The following is a 19,520-nucleotide window of genomic DNA, read 5'->3' as shown; positions in this document are numbered from 1 at the left end:
AACCTTAAAATGCCAATGACTTCCTTTCTTCTCTTTCCATGGTTCATTTTGCATATCATAAATCCCTGCAAATTTTACATAAACTAAACCATTAAGTCATCCATTATTACATCCATCAAAAACTGAATTTATCGTAATACTACCAAGGTTTTCAAGTGTACACAATTCCCCCCCCCATATATTCAATAAACATTTTCCTATCTTCTTTTAAAGTATGTTGTTCTTGTTCTCCTATTCTATATGACATCCCTCACTTCCCAATACTCAAGTACTGGTTGATGGTTCCAGAAAAGGCACTCTGCATATGCCTAAAGACACATGTTTCCATTTTGCCCTTCTGCTTGTCTCCCTATCCTAACTGAATCAATCCAGGAGGTCAAGAATGAGTGTTGTCCTTAAGTCTCTTTTCAGGGTACCCTCCTGCTGCCAACTGAGAGACCATTTTAAAAGCGAAATAATAAAAAGAAACACAAACATCCCAGAGCCGATATGGTGTGCAGCAGGCGCTCTGGAATATACATTTCAACCCTAACCCACCCTTGCAGCTATAACGGTTCAAAAGAAGCTTTACCTAGATTCAAAGAACTCCTGCCAACGAGAGTCGCTCCAGGAGAATTTTGACTTCTTTGACTTTCCAAAATGGAGGTTCAGGGAAAAGGAAGGGGGAAAACAGAGACAAGGGCTACAGAGTGATGGGTGGAGAGCAAAGCCTCTGTACTGCCAGGAAGCAGGTTCTTAAGAGAGAAAGCAGCTCCATGAGGGGCAGAGGGGGAAAATCAGGTGGTGGTCCTTGAAAATTAAGGCAGCAAGAGGAGAAGGAGGAATGGCCTAAACAGAGACCTGCAGGTGAAGTCAATCTCCATCATTAGGTTCAATAGTTAACAGCTGAAACAAGGGAGCTTTGTGTGAGGAGACACATCAGTTTTCTCCTGTGCATGTTTACTCAGGGTCTCTCCAGACCGATGTGGGGTTTTTGTGGCCAGTATTTCCTGCAGCATATCACTGATGCACTCAATAATAGTGCACAAGTCGTGAATTTATTCTGCAGTGCTTCCCTAACTGTGGCCACGTTCACAACATTACATTTGAAACACTCTGATACCACAATTAAACAGTCGTGGCTCCCCACCCCCCCGGATTTCTGGGAGAACAGGGTGCTGAATGGTATTTAGCAGCCCCTTTTCCCCTCACAGATCTACTGCTCTCTCAGAGTGGTTTCACAATCTGTCCGTCTTCACAGGGAACTCTGGGAATTGTGGCTTTGTGAAGGGAAAAGGAATCTCCTAACAACGCTCAGCACCCTTAACAAACTACTGCTCCCAGAATTCTTTGGGGGAAGCCATGGCTGTTTAAAGCAGTATTTTTGTTGGCATCCATCTGTCTCTAGAGTAGGCATGGCCAAACTAGGCCCTCCAGCTGTTTTGGGACTACAACTCCCATCATCCCTAGCTAACAGGACCAGTGGTCAGGGGTAATGGGAATTGTAGTCCCAAATCAGCTGGAGGGCCAAGTCTGGCCACGCCTGCTCTAGCGGTAATGGAGTGCGCCTCTGCGGGTGAAGACAAACTATTGGAGAATCACAGCACCTGCTGTGGCTGCAGAGACCAGAAATTTGTAACTGCTGCCTCCTGTGTTGGAATTGGTTCTGTCTTCCCCAAATGCAATGCTTGCTTTAAAGGTAAAGGTAAAGGGACCCCTGACCATTAGGTCCAGTCGTGGCTGACTCTGGGGTTGTGGCGCTCATCTCACTTTACTGGCCGAGGGAGCCGGCGTACAGCTTCCGGGTCATGTGGCCAGCATGACTAAGCCGCTTCTGGAGAACCAGAGCAGTGCACGGAAACGGCGTTTACCTTCCCGCCAGAGCGGTACCTATTTATCTACTTGCACTTTGACGTACTTTCGAACTGCTAGGTTGGCAGGAGCAGGGATTCAAATCGCTGACCTTCTGATCGGCATGTCCTAGGCTCTGTGGTTTAACCCACAGCGCCACCCACGTCCCACAAAGCTTGCTTTACGGTGGTGCAAAATGTCTTTAATTGGGTTGTTTCTATCCTTAGATGTGTATCACTTGCTGAAATCCGTCTGTCTCGAGAGTCAATGGAGTGCGCCTCTGGGGGTGAAGTCAAACCACTGCATGAGCAGCACTAAAGTGACCTACCTGGGGCGCAAGCCTGCGCAGTGTGTCTGGAGGTCCTAGGCTGCCCAAACGACAAGATTCCCTCGCTGGTGTGGTCCAAAAGAAAACAGAGCAATACGTTTGGCATCAGGTTGGCTGCAAGAGTTGCTGGAAGGAGGTGTGCAAGGCACCATCCAACTTTCTTAGGGAGTCGACTCTGGATTTGTATAGGGTTTACTTCAGGCTTCCTCAACCTCAGCCCTCCACTTGTTTTTATGGCCTACAACTCCCATGATCCCTAGCTAGCAGGACCAGTGGTCAGGGATTCTGGGAATTGTAGTCTCAAAACATCTAGAGGTTGAGGAAGCCTGGTTTACTTCTTAGTTATCCCGCCCCGGAAAGATGTCCTGCAAGGCAGCAGATATGGATTCATTCCCGGGGTTTTCTCCTGAAGCCTTTTCCATGAATGGGCATGGTAAAGCTAAAGGGCCCCTGGACGGTTCAGTCCAGTCAAAGCTGACTATGGGGTTGTGGTGCTCATCTCGCTTTCGGGCTGAGGGAGCCTGGGGGGGGGGGAGGGAAAAGGATGATATGTTTCTGGATGATATGTTTTGTTTTAATTTTGAATAAAAAAGTTATTTTTTAAAAAAAGAAAGAAAAATATGGTAAGTTGGTCAGTTAAGCCAGATTGCTTCGTATGCTGTCGGCGGATTTTTGTTGTTGTCTTGTTGGGCTGTGTATGTGATAAAGGGGAACCATATCAGGGTGAATGCGTCTTCATCTATTTGGCCCCGTGTCAGTTTCAGTTTATTGGTTAGTTTTTCTAATGCTGTTTCTCATACTATTTGATACCATTGGTCTATGCTTACTCCTGACAGGTCTCTCCAGTGTCTGGCTATGATGCTTCTGGCTGCTGAGAGTTGAAGGGTTATGAGCTCTTTATGATGTGAGTGGGCATTATTATCTTGGAAGACCCAAAAACGCACACATACATACCCCCCTCATACACAAAAACAAATCTCACTACAGCCAACCAAAGATAACCAACCATACCCTAGGCTACGCCCAACCTCCTTCAGCACCAAGGAAATACAACAAGCGAATAGTAAGAGAACCCACACAACTGACACTGACCCACACAAAACCCCACACATACACTAAGTAGAATAGAAGCTTTGCCACCCCACCCAACCCACCATTCCCCCTCCCCTTCTCTTCCCCTTTTCTTCCTAACCTAACAATGTATGTGACACTAATGTCTCACAACAAATGAAACTGATCTGTAGAAAACACAACTTGAAAAAAGAGAGACAATGCACATATTTTTGTAAACTAAGAAATATTTAATAAAAAATACATTTTAAAAACAAGTCAGTTGGTGAGTTGATCTAATGGAAAACGAAATTGCGTCTTTTCTTTTAAGCAAATGCTTCCAGGACCTAAGACTGTGCCTGTTCGATCTTACGACCCTTCAGGGACTGCGTTCTTAATTGTTCGTTGTTGCCATAGAAAGAAAAGTAACTGGCGTCGCTATAAATCAGCCAGGGCAGATGTACACTGTAATCCAAGACGTCTGGAAGGAACCACCTTGGTGAAGACAGTTACGAATAATTAAACCTCAACATTTTAATAGCTATATGTAGCATAACTCTCATATTTTAAGAATATCCGTTTATGCACGTATATTTGAAGCCTGATCATATTCATGGAACCGTTGCAATTTGTTTTTAGGAAAGCCTGACTTGATTATTCACTAAACAAAAACACCTGGGAAAAAAAGAAAAAAAGCCCATATTTTAAGGACCAAAATAAAGGGAAACAATGTCAAATGAACCCCCCAGGTGGAAATAACAGGGCATGCACCTAGCTTTTCTAAATCCAGTTTGTTGATTGGAAAACTATAAAATCAACAGGGACCCCCCATATAATTTACCCCCCAAATCAGTCCTTTTTATGCCATACATAATGAGCGCCGCAGACAGATGTGATTTCTGCCACTTTCTCTCTAGCACACAATGGGCTCAAATCAGCGTTGGACAGGAGCCTCAATCTTTATGTATGGCAAATGAGACAATAAAGGTTTCATGCTGGATAAAAGGAGCCCATGTTGGGCCAGTTTGATCAAGTGTGAAATTGTGCCATTGCCGAACCAGTTTGGTGACTTGCAAAATTGTCTTTTTCTCTCCCCTCTAATAATTCCACCCCCACCCCCATGAAGCCATCCCTCCTACACACACACACACAAACTTCCCCCGCCTTGACTTCGAGGTTCACGTCGGGCTTTGGCAGGTACAATTATAGCTTCTCTCGTTACATTTCTTTAAATACCGATGATTTTTCAAAGCACCCTCAAAAAGAAATAACATAAAGGGAGACAATTAAACAGCCAACATCCCAAAGGTTTTCATTAACTGTGACTCGCCAGAGTTATATGTGAGCTTGCGTTACCATAGATACAGTTGCTGGAGTTATTATGGTCCCAGGTTTGGGCTTATTTGGTGTTGTGCGCCGGCTCGTGTAATATAAATATACACTTGTGCGCAAAGATATGTTTCTCCTTCTGTCAGCCCCATCTGCCGCTACCTGGCCCTGAAATGATGTTCTTGTTTTCTTGTCTAGGAGAGACAAGATGGGAGTGGGGAGGTGGAGAACGAGCCAGAATGCAAAAGCAGAAGAAGAAAATTGAACAGGAAGAGGAGAAACAGATGCCAATGGACATCTGCTGGACAGAATAAAATGGAAACAGCTAGTTGGCAACCCTCCCCCCTCAAACCACCCCCCAGATGTTGGAGGGGACCGAAATAGAACTTGGGTGTCTTTTATTTCATTATTTATTTTTAAACATTTCTATTGATGCTTTTGAATTATGGTGCTGGAGGAGACTCTTGAGAGTCCCATGGACTGCAAGAAGATCAAACCTCTCCATTCTCCCTACATCTGAAATTTAATAAAGTTGTGGCCAATTTTAATCCCCATAGCACATTGCCTTGAGTCATTATTCCGCTCGGGGGTCACCTGGGGTTGGGGGGACTCCGCCTGTCCACACACAAAAAAAATCACTGTCTTGGCAGCTTCGTGCGATCCACTGTCCTCCTTTGCAACTTGGCAACCTTTTATCACGTATTTGTGCCATGGAGATTGTACAGGAAATCCAACTCAAACACAGAGGGCTGCAGAAGGGAATTATTGATCTAATTTGTATTTTCACATCCTTTATTAATCTTTGGTCATGCTTAAGTTCCCTAAGCAATGCACCTGCTGGGCTGCATTTTCCTTCATTCAAGTTTCTGGAAAGAAAAGAAACAGGTGAACACAATTTCTCCTGCTCTGGAGGCCAGGGCCCGAACCAAAGGATTCAAGTTGCAAGAAAACCCTATGATTCTTCCTGAGATCCATCTTGATTAGGGGTGGAAAGATTTTTTTCCGTTTATCATTTTTCCAATCTTAAATTCTGTTCTCCACATTTCTGGAGCAATTTGTGTTTTTAAAAAAACTTCAGCATTTTAATGTGACTTTCTCCTAATCGACACATTCTTCTATACAGTTTCTAAATGTACGCATTTTTGCGATTTCTCCTGAATGCATTTCTGTATGTTATTTTCACTAATATATTCATTGGGGGGGGCACACTTTCACTTAATATATGCAATTTTGTAAACATCGCTTTCTGTCAGAGAAATGCATTCCTAAATGTGGATAAGCGCAAACATTGAAAGATGGCTGTGTTTTGGTTCTCACATTGTTCCAGGAAGGGTGGATTTGAAAGGGTCAGCTTTAAAGGCAAACTGAATCCAATCACTGCCCCTGTTGGGATACTGCCAGGGAGATAAAGTCCATCATGGCCCCAAGCTGTTTGCCAGACGATCCATCGATCTCCCGTAGTCATGCAGTATCAGCAATTAGCGACATGAGTTTCTTCTAGAGCTCATGCACACTCTATCAGCAGATAATGCACAGCCAAAAGTTGCACTCAGGAGAGCATTATTTACAAGCTTTATTCAGCGTTGATCAGAACAAAGAAAGACATGACTGCCTGCGTCAGTGTCTCAGACAGAGAGAGAAACGAAATCAATAGCAACATAAACATCCTGTGAACAGGAAATACGCAGGCTGTGACACAAGCATCCTGCTCCCTTTTAAGGTGGAATGGAAATATCCTAACAGCCCCACCCCTAACCTTGGTAGCGACTGTTAGAATTCCTGCTCCATGATTGCAGTCATGGGATTTTTGTCTACCACATGACAGTATATGTTTTGACTCCACAGAGTGGGAAGTGACGGAGTCAGGATGTTTGTGTTACTGTGTTTCGTGAAGTGGGACTATTGTCCTTTGCTCTTTTTCTTTTTGCTGTCTGATGCTAGGGAGAAAGGGAGCCATGTTGTGGTGCTCCGTGTGTGTTTATATGTAAATAAAGTAGATTAGCCAAAATGCTGAGTTGCTGAGGTCTGTTATGCATGATGCCCAAACTCTGCAGATCCCTAAGTGTGCTGGTGTCGGTTGGCATCGGTCGCTGTGATGTTCAGGCTGGAGAAAGCTTTTGAAGCTCCCAAACGAAAGACCAGGAGGGAGAGAACATGCCAGTCGGGCATGTGTCTCTGCCAGGGTCCTACTCAAGTACAGGCCGAGCTCCTGACAGCAACTGGCCCTCCACGTTCCAATTCCAAATTCTAAAAATGAGTCCGTTCCTACAGTGACATTCTGCTACTCCAACCCCACAATACCTAGAACAGAGTGGAGGGCTGGGTGAGGAGTCATACTTTGTTTTGCTAAGAGACTCCAGTGCAGCCTAATGTCTGGGATGGGGTGTGGGTGGGTGTGTGGGTGTGTGTGGGGGGGGGGTGTGTGGGGGTGAGAGAGAGAGAGAGAGAGAGAGAGAGAGAATATGCCAAAATGGTGGGAGGAAGAACAGAGAAGATGAGGAAAAGAGGTTCAGAACACAAAAAAGTGTTCAAGCGGGACCTTTTGTAGCTCTGAACTGACCGCCTCGCTGGGGTGATGCTGGGCTGCTGTTAAACACAGACCTTTTTGGCGTAACAAGCATGTCGTGCTTATAATTCCACCTTGGCTACCAGGTGTTATTTTAAATGCGACTTCTGCTTCCCAGAGCTGCAGTAATTGGACAGCTCACAGGAAGAACGGCAAATGCGTACGGCACAAGCTGCCACCAGGCTGTGACACTCCTGAGATACACACACACACACACACACACACACACAGCTCTCTTCTACCCAATGCTATTGCACTACAAAGGGAAATAGGAGGTGGCTTTCCCAAACTTTACTAGGTCTGTTTTCGTCACATGTCAAGACTGTCATCGATGCTGTCCACCGAGTACACACACTTGTGAGTGTGCTTGCTGCCATTTGAGAGGCATTCCACTTTCAACCAAAAACATACCGCCACTGTTTAATGGCAGCGTTCGCACTCCTTTAATGGTTAGGAGCCTGGCTAAGTGCCAGTGGTCTAGGGGCTGGCCTTGCAGCATTGTTTGGTTTTATTTGGAGGGGTTTTTTTTAGTGGGGGAGAAATGAATGCACAATGGGAGCCTTAGACAACACTGCCCACCCCACCCCCCCGAGCATCAGGGCTAGGTTCATACTTGAATTTACAGCATACACTGCCCAATAATAGTAAGATATCTGGGCAGTGTACCATAAAACCAACAACAACCTACATGTTCTTCAACATAGCTTGGAAACACGCTTGTTTTATTCACTCTTAAGATGCTGTTGTTCTTTAGTCATTCAGTCGTGTCCAACTCTTCATGACCCCATGGACCAGAGCATGCCAGGCACTCCTGTCTTCCACTGCCTCCCGCAGCTTGGTCAAACTCATGCTGGGAGCTTTGAGAACACTGCCCAACCACTTCATCCTCTGTCGTCCCCTTCTCCTTGTGCCCTCCATCTTTCCCAACATCAGGGTCTTTTCCATGGAGTCTTCTCTTCTCATGAGGTAGCCAAAGTATTGGAGCCTCAGCTTCACGATCTGTCCTTCCAGTGAGCACTCAGGGCTGATTTCCTTAAGAATGGAGAGGTTTGATCTTCTTGCAGTCCATGGGACTCTCAAGAGTCTCCTCCACCACCATAATTCAAAAGCATCCGTTCTTCGGCGATCAGCCTTCTTTATGGTCCAGCTCTCACTTCCATACATCACTACTTGGAAAATCATAGCTTTAACTACCGTATACGGACCTTTGTTGGCAAGGTGATGTCTCTGCTTTTTAAGATGCTGTCTAGGTTTGTCATTGCTTTTCTCCCAAGAAGCAGGCGTCTTTTAATTTTGTGACTGCTCTTAAGATAGCATAACCAAATTCGGCATGATGGTTCCCGAGATTGAGAAGTAGGTTTCTGCCTGTGTTTGCATAGAATTTGTATTGAATCAAGATGGCAGAAAGAACCTCTCAAAGCCACACTGATTTTAACCACTGGTTTCAGCAATGTGTCTGTTGTTGTTGTTGCTGCTGCTGCTGTTTTCTTGGAATTCCAAAGCAAAACTGATAGCAAAACAGAATATGAGCACCTACCACTTAGAAATTAAGCGGGCCCATGCTGTTCCCCGCTGTTTGTGCCTGGATGTGGGTTTCAAAGCCAAATAAAACAAACGAGGCCTGTCAGCCTTTCCCTCCTCTGCCAGAAGAAACTAACAAGGGAGCTATGTGTGTCTGCCTGGGATCCTTCCCTTCCTAGGTCGCTTTTTCAAAGTTCTCCACTACCTCAAGGCACTAATCAAAAGGTAGGCAGCGACTGACTGCTCTCCCGTTTGCAAACTCAGTGCTGAAGGCAGCTCCCCACTCTGCGCCCCCCGCCCAAGGCAGCAGGCCTCAAAGGATTGCTAGACACGGCTGGCCTCATTAGGGAAACCTGCAGACAGGCACAGCTGCAGCAAGGGTGAGGCACCCTGGGCTGCCAGTGCCACCTAATGAGGCACCCGGATTCCAAGGCACCCTGCTGACACTGACAGGGCTTCAGAAAGGGCTCTTTGCCATCTTTCTCTTGTTATTGTCATTGGGTTGTTTTTTAAGCGAGAGAACGCGCAGCATAATGTCAGTCAAGCTAATTTTCTAGGTAACTGTGCAGAATACCTCCCTCCTCTCTGAGGGAGACAGGGAGGCACAAAGCCTAGATACCCTGAAGCTATTACGCCTCCTTCGCAGATGCAGGCCGCCATCTTTTCTTCCCTTCCTTCCCTTTGTTCTTCCCATACTACAGTAGTACCTCGGGTTACAGATGCTTCAGGTTACAGGCGCTTCAGGTTTCAGACTCCGCTAACCCAGAAATAGTACCTCGGGTTAAGAACTTTACCTCAGGATGAGAACAGAAATCGTGCGGCAGCGGGAGGCCCCATTAGCTAAAGTAGTACCTCGGGTTAAGAACGGACCTCCAGAACAAATTAAGTTCTTAACCTGAGGTAGCACTGTACAAGCTGCCAGGGCAACGTACAACTGGGAAACGTGAAGCGCCATTAAAAATAATTCAAATAAGCACCAGTCAAATAAGCAAAGTCCTGTCAGCGTAAAAAGGCCTTTAAGAGATGCCTGGGAATCAAAGGCTTTGGGAAGGAGGCATCCTGTCAGAGGCCTGGCTTCTGCCTGGCTTAGTGAGGGAGGCATGATGTCACACACACCATGTCAGCCCCCCATCGCCTTGAAAGCTCATGCCTCTGGCCTTGTTCACCTATGAAATACACGCCACTGTCCCTAACCAATCCTACATGTATAAGTGGGGACGGCCTTCTTTCCCGCCTCAAATATGACGATCAGATAGGCACTGAGATTTAATGGATGCTATCTCAGCGAGGCTTTGAATCAACTTTATGCCACCATCCTTTTCCCCCATAGTTGCCTTTGTGGTGCCTCAGAGGAAGTTCTCACAAAACGAAAGCACCTCTCATGCCCACAAAGGGGGGAATCAGACGTGTAATCACAATATGCCCATAAATCAATCCGTATCACTTTTAACCAACATTTGATTATTTATGAAGCAGCTGGCACCATTAGCCCTAGCACAGAGCAATTAGACGGATAAAGCCCTTTAATAAAAGCTTTTATCCTTAGAAAGTGGCTTTCAAACATTCCGGCTTCGTATGGACTTGTTTACCACCAAAGCCACTGCGGAGAATTCTGGGAAACATTCTCCGGGAAAACACACACAAATAGAATAGAATAGAATAGAATAGATTCTTTATTGTCATTACACAAGTGCAACATTGTACAAAGTGCAACGAAATTGGATGCCATCCCTTAAAACACACTGTATCTGGAATATGCTTTGTGAACAGAAGATGCGGCCGCTACTCTTCAGCAGCAATGTGGAGGGATGGCCCATAACATTTAGCTTGGTAAAAAAAAAAAAAAGGTAAAGGACCCCTGGACGGTTAAGTCCAGTCAAAGGCAACTATGGGGTTGCGGTGCTCATCTCACTTTTCAGGCTGAGGGAGCCGGCGTTTGTCCACAGACAGCTTTCTGGATCATGTGGCCAGCATGACTAAACCGCTTCTGGTCTGGCACAACGGGACACCATGACGCAAACCAGAGCACATGGAAATGCCATTTACCTTCCCGTCGCAGTGGTACCTATTTATCTACTTGCACTGGCGTGCTTTCAAACTGCTAGGTTGGCAGGAGCTGGGATGGAGCAACGGGACCTCACCCCGTTGTGGGGATTCGAACTGCTGACCTGATTGGCAAGCCCAAGAGGCTCAGTGGTTTAGACCACAGCACCACCCACATCCTTGGCACACAAAGCAAGGTACATAGAACTCAAGGCTGGCCAAGTTATTTTGGCACCTGAGGCAGATCATTCTACAAACGGCTCTTTCTGAGAGCAAAAAAATAAAATAAAAATACAAGCGTTAATAGTGTGGGGAAGGGTCACAGCTCAGTGGCTGAGCATCTCCTTTGCATGCAGAAGGTCCCAGGTTTGACTCCTGGCGTCTCCCGGCATGGCTGGGAGAAATGCGTGTCTGAAACACTGGAGAGCTACTGCCAGTCAGTGTGGACAATGCTAAGGTCAGTGGACTGATGGTCTGACTCCGTCTAAGGCAGCTGTCTATTGAAACGGGTGATGTGAAAGGAAGAGTTGAGAGGTGTCAGGCTTCAGGGAATCCGATCCCTCCCGCAGTGGGCAGCCAATAATTAAATAAACAAGAAGAGTTCTTACCAAGTCTTTTATTCCATATTCACAGAGAGAGGCCTCTCTTGCAGTAATGGCATTGCTCTGAGTAAAGACCCACCCCCTCAGTCTCTCCTATTATATGTCATTCCTATGGTGGCTGATCTGTGCCTTCTGCCTCTGCGTTTTCTGTTCTCCTACTTTCAATTCCCACCATGTTCTGGGAGAGGAGGGGTCTGGCATGCTTTCTAAGGACAACGAGTCAGTCAGCTGTCTCTCCCCTGGTGCTCCTTCTTCCAATACAGTGGTGGCTCGCAAGACAAAAATAATCCGTTCCGCGAGTCTCTTCGTCTAGCGGTTTTTTCGTCTTGTGAAGCAACCCTATTAGCGGCTTAGCGCTATTAGCGGTTTAGCGGATTAGCGGCTATTAAAGGCTTAGCGGCTAAAAGGCTATTAGCGGCTTACCGGCTTAGAAAAAGGGGGGGAAGCGGAAAAAAATCGGAACACTCGCAAGACGTTTTCGTCTTGCGAAGCAAGCCCATAGGGAAATTCGTCTTGTGAAGCAGCTCAAAAATGGAAAACCCTTTTGTCTAGTGGGTTTTCCATCTTGCGAGGCATTCGTCTTGCGGGGCACCACTGTATTTCCCAGCTTCTCCCTTCTGCAGCCTCTGAATTATGACCGTCTGCCAACCCCTGTTCTAAATCTATACTGTCTCCCTCTTCTCTGGCAGGTTCAGGCTGAGGTGGTGGTATCCACCATTCCTCCCCCTCCTCTGCCCAGACCCTGACAAGGGGCTATCAAAGAATGGACAAGCAGCTGAGAGAGGACATGGGGTCAGGGCCAATGGGTGTGGCCCCCACTGTAAGTTATAAATGGATAAGGGCTGCAGGTGCTTCAAAAGGCATGCCATTCCCTCTTGTGGAAGAATCCCCGCATCCTTTTCAATAGAGGAGGGGCTGTGGCTCAGAGGTGGGGCATCTCCTTTGCATGCAGAAGATCCCGGGTGCATTGCAGAGGGTTGGACTAGATGACCCTTGGGGGTCCGTTCCAGCGCCATGATTCTATGATTCAGTCCCTGGCATCTCCAGGTTAGGGCTGCTGTCTGAAACCTTGGACAGCAGCTTCCAGTCTGCATAGAGAATTCGGAGCTAGAGGAAGCAGGAGAGAGTCCTGTGTTCCTAAATAACCGATTGCCGCCCTTTCGCAACACCTTAAGCCAGCTGCCTGAGACTGTCTGTGCAACACAGGGAAAGATGTGTATAGTCATACCTCATGTTATGTTTGCTTCATGTTACGTTCTTTCAGGCTACGTCCCGTGGCAACCTGGAAGTACTGGAAAGGGTTACTTCCGGGTTTTGCCGCTCGCGCATGCTCGCATGCGCACAAGCACCAAATCACGCAGTGCACCTGCACAGATATGGCACTTCAGGTTGCGCTTTTTTCATGTTGCGAATGGGCCTCTGGAACGGATCCCGTTCACAACCAGAGGTACCACTGTACTCAACTAGCAGGGTGCTAGTCTTGTCTTTCAGGAATGCTTGCCCTTCTCATGGAGGGAGCTGTGATAAGGCTTCTTCAGCAGCCCGGCATCTCCCAGGAACACAGCACAAAGAAAGGGGGGTGGGGGGGACTGAGGAAAGAAGCGGAGGAGAATTTTCTTCTCAAATCCCGAAGGCCCCTCCAATTTTTATTTTTTTTAAAAAAGGACAAAATATTGTCTGCTCCCAGGGGCATACCCAGGATTTTTTTTGGGGGGGGGGAGCAGAACCGACATGATTGGCCAACTAGTTAAGTATTTTTATTGTTTTACTTGACAATGTGCTTCCTAAAAAGGAAAAGCTTCCAGCTCCATCCCGAAAGTGCATTTCCGCCAGTCCCCCGCGAGGCACGCTCTCAGCATCAGATGGGAATTGGGAGCTGTCCAGGTGCTGAAATGAGACACCTTCCACCTCGCTCTCAACGGGACTGCAGCCCACGCAGCTCTGGGAGAGAGAGGGGAGGGAGGGAGGGAGGCAGGCGCTGCTCCAAGCCCACCGTGGACTTTGCTAATTACAGTTTGTCTAGATGAGTCAGATGCAGGCTCTTCCTCCAGTCTGGGGTTTTGCATCGGAGCCAGCTAGCAGCTGCCTTGGCATCTTTGCAAGACAAAAGGGTTCATTATCAACCATCCACGCATTCCCTTGCCTTGCTAGTTAAGCTTCCCTTTATTGGCCTTTTTTCATACCCACCCAAATGCTTTGCATCATCTGCTTAGGGCTACTGGTGGCCCGTGGGCTAAATCCAGCCCACAACCTTTTTGGCCATTAGTCATATACCCCTCAATTGACCAAAAGGGGCCTTTAAAGCCCCCTAACCATGCCCCCCCACACATTTCCCTTCGCTTACTGGGGCTGGGGGGCAGAAAATAACCAGCATCCTTATAGCGAGTCAGGGCACAGATTCTTCAAGCCTGATTCTGCCCTGCTCAGACTGGCAGCAGATTCTCCAGCAACCTTAAGCAGGAGAACTCCCCACCCAGAGATGTTAGGGAGAAGTTGAAGCATGTATTCTCCCCACTTGTCCTCTTTTGCTCTCCCCAAAAGAGTCTGAGCCTTTGACTGGGTTCCTAGCAAATGCTCACAAAGGCCCTGCTGCCCCCCCCCCCAGATTTCCAGAAACTTTCTGTGGGGCAGAGAGAAGGGAGGGGTGCTAGCCAGCCCTCATGGACAAGAAGTCAGCAAACTTTTTCAGAACGGGGCCGGTCCACTGTCCCTCAGACCTTGTGGGGGGCCAGACTATATTTTTTTTGGGGGGGGAATTAACGAATATCTATGCCCCACAAGTAACCCAGAGATGCATTTTAAATAAAAGCACACATTCTACTCATGTAAAAACACCAGGCCAAATAACCCAGAGATGCATTTTAAATAAAATAAAATAAATAAATAAAAGGGCACATTCTATTCATGTACAAATGCGCGGATTCCCGGACCGTCCATGGGCCGTATTTAGAAGGCGAGTGGGCCAGATCTGGCCCCCGGGCCTTAGTTTGCCTACCCATGTCATGGACCATCTTTCCACACCGGGGATTGGACTGGAATTTATAGTCCCAGCACCCACGTCAGAACAGTGATGCTGCACATATGATTTCTGATGAGATGACTTTGAGGTCTTCTCAGTGGGAATCCCATTGCATCATTTTCCTGCAAGGGCTGCTGGGACTAGAAGCCCCAGAGTTAACCCACGACAGGGGCACATGCTTCACCAGGGCCTGGGAGCAACTCAAAAAAGCCGCCTCTACAGCTGCGACTCCCCAAGATAATATTTTTTGGAGGGACCTTAGCACAGGAAGAGAGGCCACTGGCAAGTTGCAATATTTATTTCAAACATCAATTGCCTGTTGTTCTAGATCTCTATGGCCCTACCTTTGCAAGCATCCTTGCAAAGGGACGTGGGTGGCGCTGTGGGTTAAACCACAGAGCCTAGGACTTGCCGATCAGAAGGTCAGTGGTTTGAATCCCCGTGATGGGGTGAGCTCCCATTACTCGGTCCCTGCCCTGCTCCTGCCAACCTAGCAGTTCGAAAGCACAAGTGCAAGTAGATAAATAGGGACCGCTCCGGCGGGAAGGTAAACGGTGATTCCGTGCGCTGCTCTGGTTCGCCAGAAGCGGCTTAATCATGCTGGCCACATGACCCGGAAGATGTACGCCGCCTCCCTTGGCCAATAAAGCGAGATGAGCGCCGCAACCCCAGAGCCGGGCACGACTGGACCTAATGGTCAGGAGTCCCTTTACCTTTACTAGATCTCTATGGCCCTACCTTTGCAAGCATCCATGATCTGAGTCTTCACAATACCCACTAAAAGGGAACCTCCAGCAAATCTAGCTGGACACCAGGACTTTACACATAGACCCAAAAAACCCCACCTAGCATCGAATGATCTAGAGGACGGTAGGCAAACCTTAGAGATATGCTGCATTGAAGAAAGCTCTGAAGGCTCTGCCCTGACGCTGGTTTCACAGCAGTGAAAGCTGTGTCTTGTGTGAGGAATGTCAGCTGCCACTGTTGAGGAAGAGGAGAGGTGACGTTCATAGTAGGATCACAATGGGTCAGGCTCCCTTAGCTGGTCAAGACAAACTCAGTCTAAAGAACTTGCTTATTTTTTTTGGGGGGGGGGAATATGTGCCTTCCCTTCCATTAACATTCCCAGCATGGTTCACATCTGAAGTACAATAAAAATCAAAATATAACTAAGAATATTTTAAAAATGTAGCTTAAAAACTCTGCAAGCATGAAGCCTGTGAAAGAAATAAACTGGAAAGCCTGGATTAAAAAAAGGAAAGTCTTCCAGTGCTGACGTACCATTGAACTTTGTGCCAAGCAAGCTTCTCAGATGCAAGATGCCATCACTGAAAGGGCCCCATGTTCCACTCATTTAATTTTGGAGGTCCTCTACCAAGCCTGAAGATAAATGTGAGTTTCAGACAAGCCTGGGTGGTCATTCAGGTGTTCGGCAGCGGAACAGACTCCCGACGGAGGTTGTGCACTCTTCTTCCTTGGAGGTTTCTAAGCAGAGGTTGTGTGGCCATCTGTCATGGATGTTTTAGCTGAGATTCCTGCTTTGCATGGGGTTGGACTAGATGACCACTGGGGTCCCTTCCAACTAGATTTTATGAAATGGAAGAGCCATAGCTCAGTGATGAAATACGGCCCTTTCTTGTACAAAGTCCCAGGTTCATCCCCAAACATTTTCCTTTAAAAAATGAAGAGCTGGGATTGATTTGTGCCCGAGACTGTGCACTACAAGGCTACAGGGGCCACCAATCAGTATAAGGCAAGGGCATATGAAGAGCCACACGTACTATTGATTTCAGGACAATTATTTGATCACTTGGCTTTTTTCTATTTCATTGTTAAGGGAGCCATTCCTGCTGGGCTCATGGGGAAACTGTAAAAAAGAGAAAGAAACTTGGCTTTTCTTAATCCTGGGAATGACAACTGTGAGTCACCCCTGGACAAAATCTTGCTCAAAGAGGCCAACACAGCAGGAGTCATTAGCTCTCCTAAATACTCTTGCAGCAAACATGGGCCAACACAACTAGAACCTGACTGCCCTCTCCTGGGCTCTTCAGGAAAGTCAGGGAAATGAAGCCATCTCGTCCCAGAACCGAATGAATCAAATTCACAGGAAGCAGGCTTATGCCGATAACTGTCCTGGCTTATCAACACCCATGCAGAACCTTCGTATCCACAGACAGCAGCCTCCGGCAACAATACGTTGGGAGCAAACAGAAAGGCGCAGTCATCACCGCCATGACCCACATGCGAGATTCTCATTGTTTGGCTAACATGCCTGGCTGCTAGAAGAACCCATTGGTCAGATCCGGCAAGACGATTACATTTTACCCATTTCAAGAAACTGAATGCACCAAAGCCCTAAGAGAAGCCATTTTTTCAAATGTTTGATGTTTTATCACTTTATTATAATCATTAATATTAATATTCCATTGGGAGCTGCCCAGAGTAGCTAGGGAAACCCAGCCAGATGGGCGAGGTATAAATAAATTATTATTATTATTATTACTATTATCTTCCTACAAAGCAAGGCTCCTCAAGGCTACTTCTCATTTGAAGTGCTGTGCTCCAGGATGGATGTCCAATATAAATACACATGTAGAGTTTACCTGAATCGCACATGTGCATTTAGAATCTGGCTGCTTTTCCCAGAAGTATCTGAGAACAGGGGGCCAGACCCTTTCCAAATTGCCACTCTTGTGTATTTTAATAGTCGTACCTTGGTTCTCGAACTTAAACCTTTCCGGGAGTCTGTTCAACTCCCAAAACGGTTTGAAAACCAAGGCACGGCTTCTGGTTGGCTGCAGGAGCTTCCTGCACTCAACAGGAAGCTGCGGAAGCTGCGTCGGACGTCCGGCTTCTGAAAAACGTTTGCAAACCGGAACACTTACTTCTGGGTTTGTGGCATTTGGGATCAGATTTGTTCGGGAGCCAAGCTGTTTGAGTACCAAGGTACCACTGTTTACACCAGGGATCAGCAAACTTCTTCAGCAGAGGGCCAGTCCACTGTCCCTCAGATCTAGTCGGGGGACGGACTATTTTTTGAAGAAGAAAAAATGAACGAATTCCCATGCCCCACAAATAACCCAGAGATTTTAAATAAAAGCACACATTCCACGCATGTAAAAACACCAGGCAGGCTCCACAAATAACCCAGAGATGCATTTTAAATAAAAGGACACATGCTACTCATGTAAAAACACACTGATTCCCAGACCGTCTGCGGGCCGGATTTAGAAGGCAATTGGGACAGATCCAGCCCATGGGCCTTAGTTTGCCTACCCATGGGATAGGGGCTACAGTTTGCTTAAAATTCCTTTGGTTGGAAGTGGAGAGGGAAAACCTGAACATCTTTAAAAGGTGAAAAATGCATTTACCACCACTAGAGGGAGAGCCTTGCTTGCAAAAAGACTTCAGGGCTCTTAAACATCTCTTGGTGGGGCGGCGGCAGCAAGTCGATTGAAGAGGAAACAAGATAACACGGGGAAGTTTTATCTCCAACACAAGTGTGTTTAGCCAGCATAAAGAGAAAGGTGTCCCCCGCTTTTGTGCTCCCAATCCCTTGAACCTAAAACTACACACGATAAACTTTGGTTCCATGGCGTCAACGGCCTGGAAGGCCGACGGCACAGTGCCAAACAGGGAAATAATTAACCACTTGCCCTATGGATCGCTTCTCTTTGCTCCCAGAAATCCCTGCAGCACCTATAGAATTAAGATTATTAGGAGCAAGCCGGGACCAGATACTTCCACTAAGGATATGCTGGAATTTCAAACCTGGCGTCTGAACTGTGGTTCCGCCAGCTCAAGGAAGCATCTCTCCAGCACGTTCCTTGGGATAACTGGCTAGAAAGACTGTCACATTGGCCACTTGCCAACTTGGGTGGATGGTTGCCATTGGCTGAAGTGTGGAAAGGAATGGCTCACTCACTTGAGCCACCTGTTACCATTTGCTTTGCGGGGATACTTTCTGTAGCACCTCTACCTTGGGGCCTGCGGAGCATCGTAGTCGTGGATTGTATTAAGCAGATTAGGAGAGTTTAGGGTGGGTAAGGGGGAGTTACGGCGCTGGGCTTTGTGGCCACTAGACCCCTTTCTCACTCCAGGCACACATAATTCCACTGGGTGCAGATTAGAATTTAAGTCATTTTCTTTCCCATCATAAGGCTTTGAAAAGATTTTTTTTCCCCACCTCCACTCATGTTCTTTTGATGCACTTGAACGAAGTCACTCCGGATTATAACTCTCAACGCTGTGAATGTTCATGAACATATAACAGTGGTTCCCAATTATCCAAGTATTGTAGATCCCCCGTTTTTTCAAAAGCCAAGCCACAGACCTCCTACTTTTGAAAATGCTGATATCTCTGTGGTAGTTTTTGTCACGTAAATGGTGCCCCGGACCCTGCCCCCCCCTAGGGGGGGTATGTGAAACCCCTGGGGTCCGTGGACCACCAATTGGGAACCATGGCTCTATAACATCACTGTAACAGCCACTTTTACTCAGTTGCACGTAACCAGGGGTTGGGAAAGAAGGAATGCATGGAACTGGGTGCTTCCAAAGAAGAGAGACTTCTGCTTTTCTTGCTTAGGATGTTTGGCATCCAAGCTGAGAAGGCCAGATTGCTGGGCTCTGATTAATTAGTGCTAATTGATCATTTGCTCTCATGATGTCCCTCCTGCATCTCCCTGAAACCTAAAAGAGTTACCGTATTTTTTGCTCCATAAGACGCACTTTTTCCCTCCTAAAAAGTAAGGGGAAATGTGTGTGTGTCTTATGGAGCGAGTGCAGGGGGGAGGCAGGCAGGAAAAGCCCCCAAAGAGCCGCACACAAGCTCCGTGCGGCTCCTGCGGGCTTTTCCCCAGGAGGGAGAAGGGACTGACGCGGCCAGTCAGTCCCTTCTCCCTCCTCATAGAAAAGCCCGCAGGAGCCGCGTGCTCCTTAAAGGATGCATGGCTCCTGTGGGCTTTTGCAGGAGGTGGGGGTATTGCCATAGCTGCGCGCAGCCCCTCCTCTTTAGCCAAGGAAGCCTTGCGCAACCTCTCCAAAAGCCAAGGCAGCGAGCAGGATCCATCCTGGCTTCTTTGCTCTTTGGGGCTGGGGATAAGGTCTTTTTTCTTGATTTCCCCATCTAAAAACCAGGTGCGCCTTATGGAGCAAAAAATACAATAAATGCCTATTTAAACAAAAAACACGCGTACACAAACTCTCTTGGAATTCTACCTTAAAAAGAAAAAA

At 47.1% G+C, this 19,520-nt stretch overlaps 1 protein-coding gene and 1 long non-coding RNA gene across 7 annotated transcripts in view; one reads left to right on the top strand and one right to left on the bottom strand.

The window, feature by feature from the left end:
• LOC308571132 (la-related protein 6-like) overlaps positions 1-19,520 on the bottom strand; it is a 30,199-nt gene that overhangs the window by 8,907 nt on the left and 1,772 nt on the right. The window contains exons 1-4 of one of the 6 annotated variants that reach the window (XR_014001282.1): positions 17,174-19,316; positions 15,570-15,668; positions 15,169-15,269; positions 12,982-13,363 (exon numbers count right to left, since the gene is read on the bottom strand). The exons of 2 other annotated variants lie outside the window; for them this stretch is intronic. The gene's annotated coding sequence lies outside the window, so the exon portion shown is untranslated. Of the gene's footprint in view, positions 1-12,981; positions 13,364-14,275; positions 14,633-15,026; positions 15,270-15,569; positions 19,324-19,520 lie in introns of those variants that run through there. 3 more of the 6 variants (XR_014001283.1, XR_014001281.1, XM_081166549.1) reach the window with 3 other exon arrangements.
• LOC308571484 lies at positions 2,710-5,089 on the top strand. Its single transcript, XR_014001481.1, has 2 exons — positions 2,710-3,062; positions 4,736-5,089. It is a non-coding gene; the product is annotated as an uncharacterized lncRNA (long non-coding RNA).

Source organism: Podarcis bocagei (genome assembly GCF_964188305.1).
Source record: "Podarcis bocagei genome assembly, chromosome: 13".
Classification (NCBI taxonomy): Eukaryota; Metazoa; Chordata; class Lepidosauria; order Squamata; family Lacertidae; genus Podarcis; species Podarcis bocagei.
Note: the sequence above shows the minus strand (reverse complement) of the source record. Positions and strands in the feature narration are given on the sequence as shown.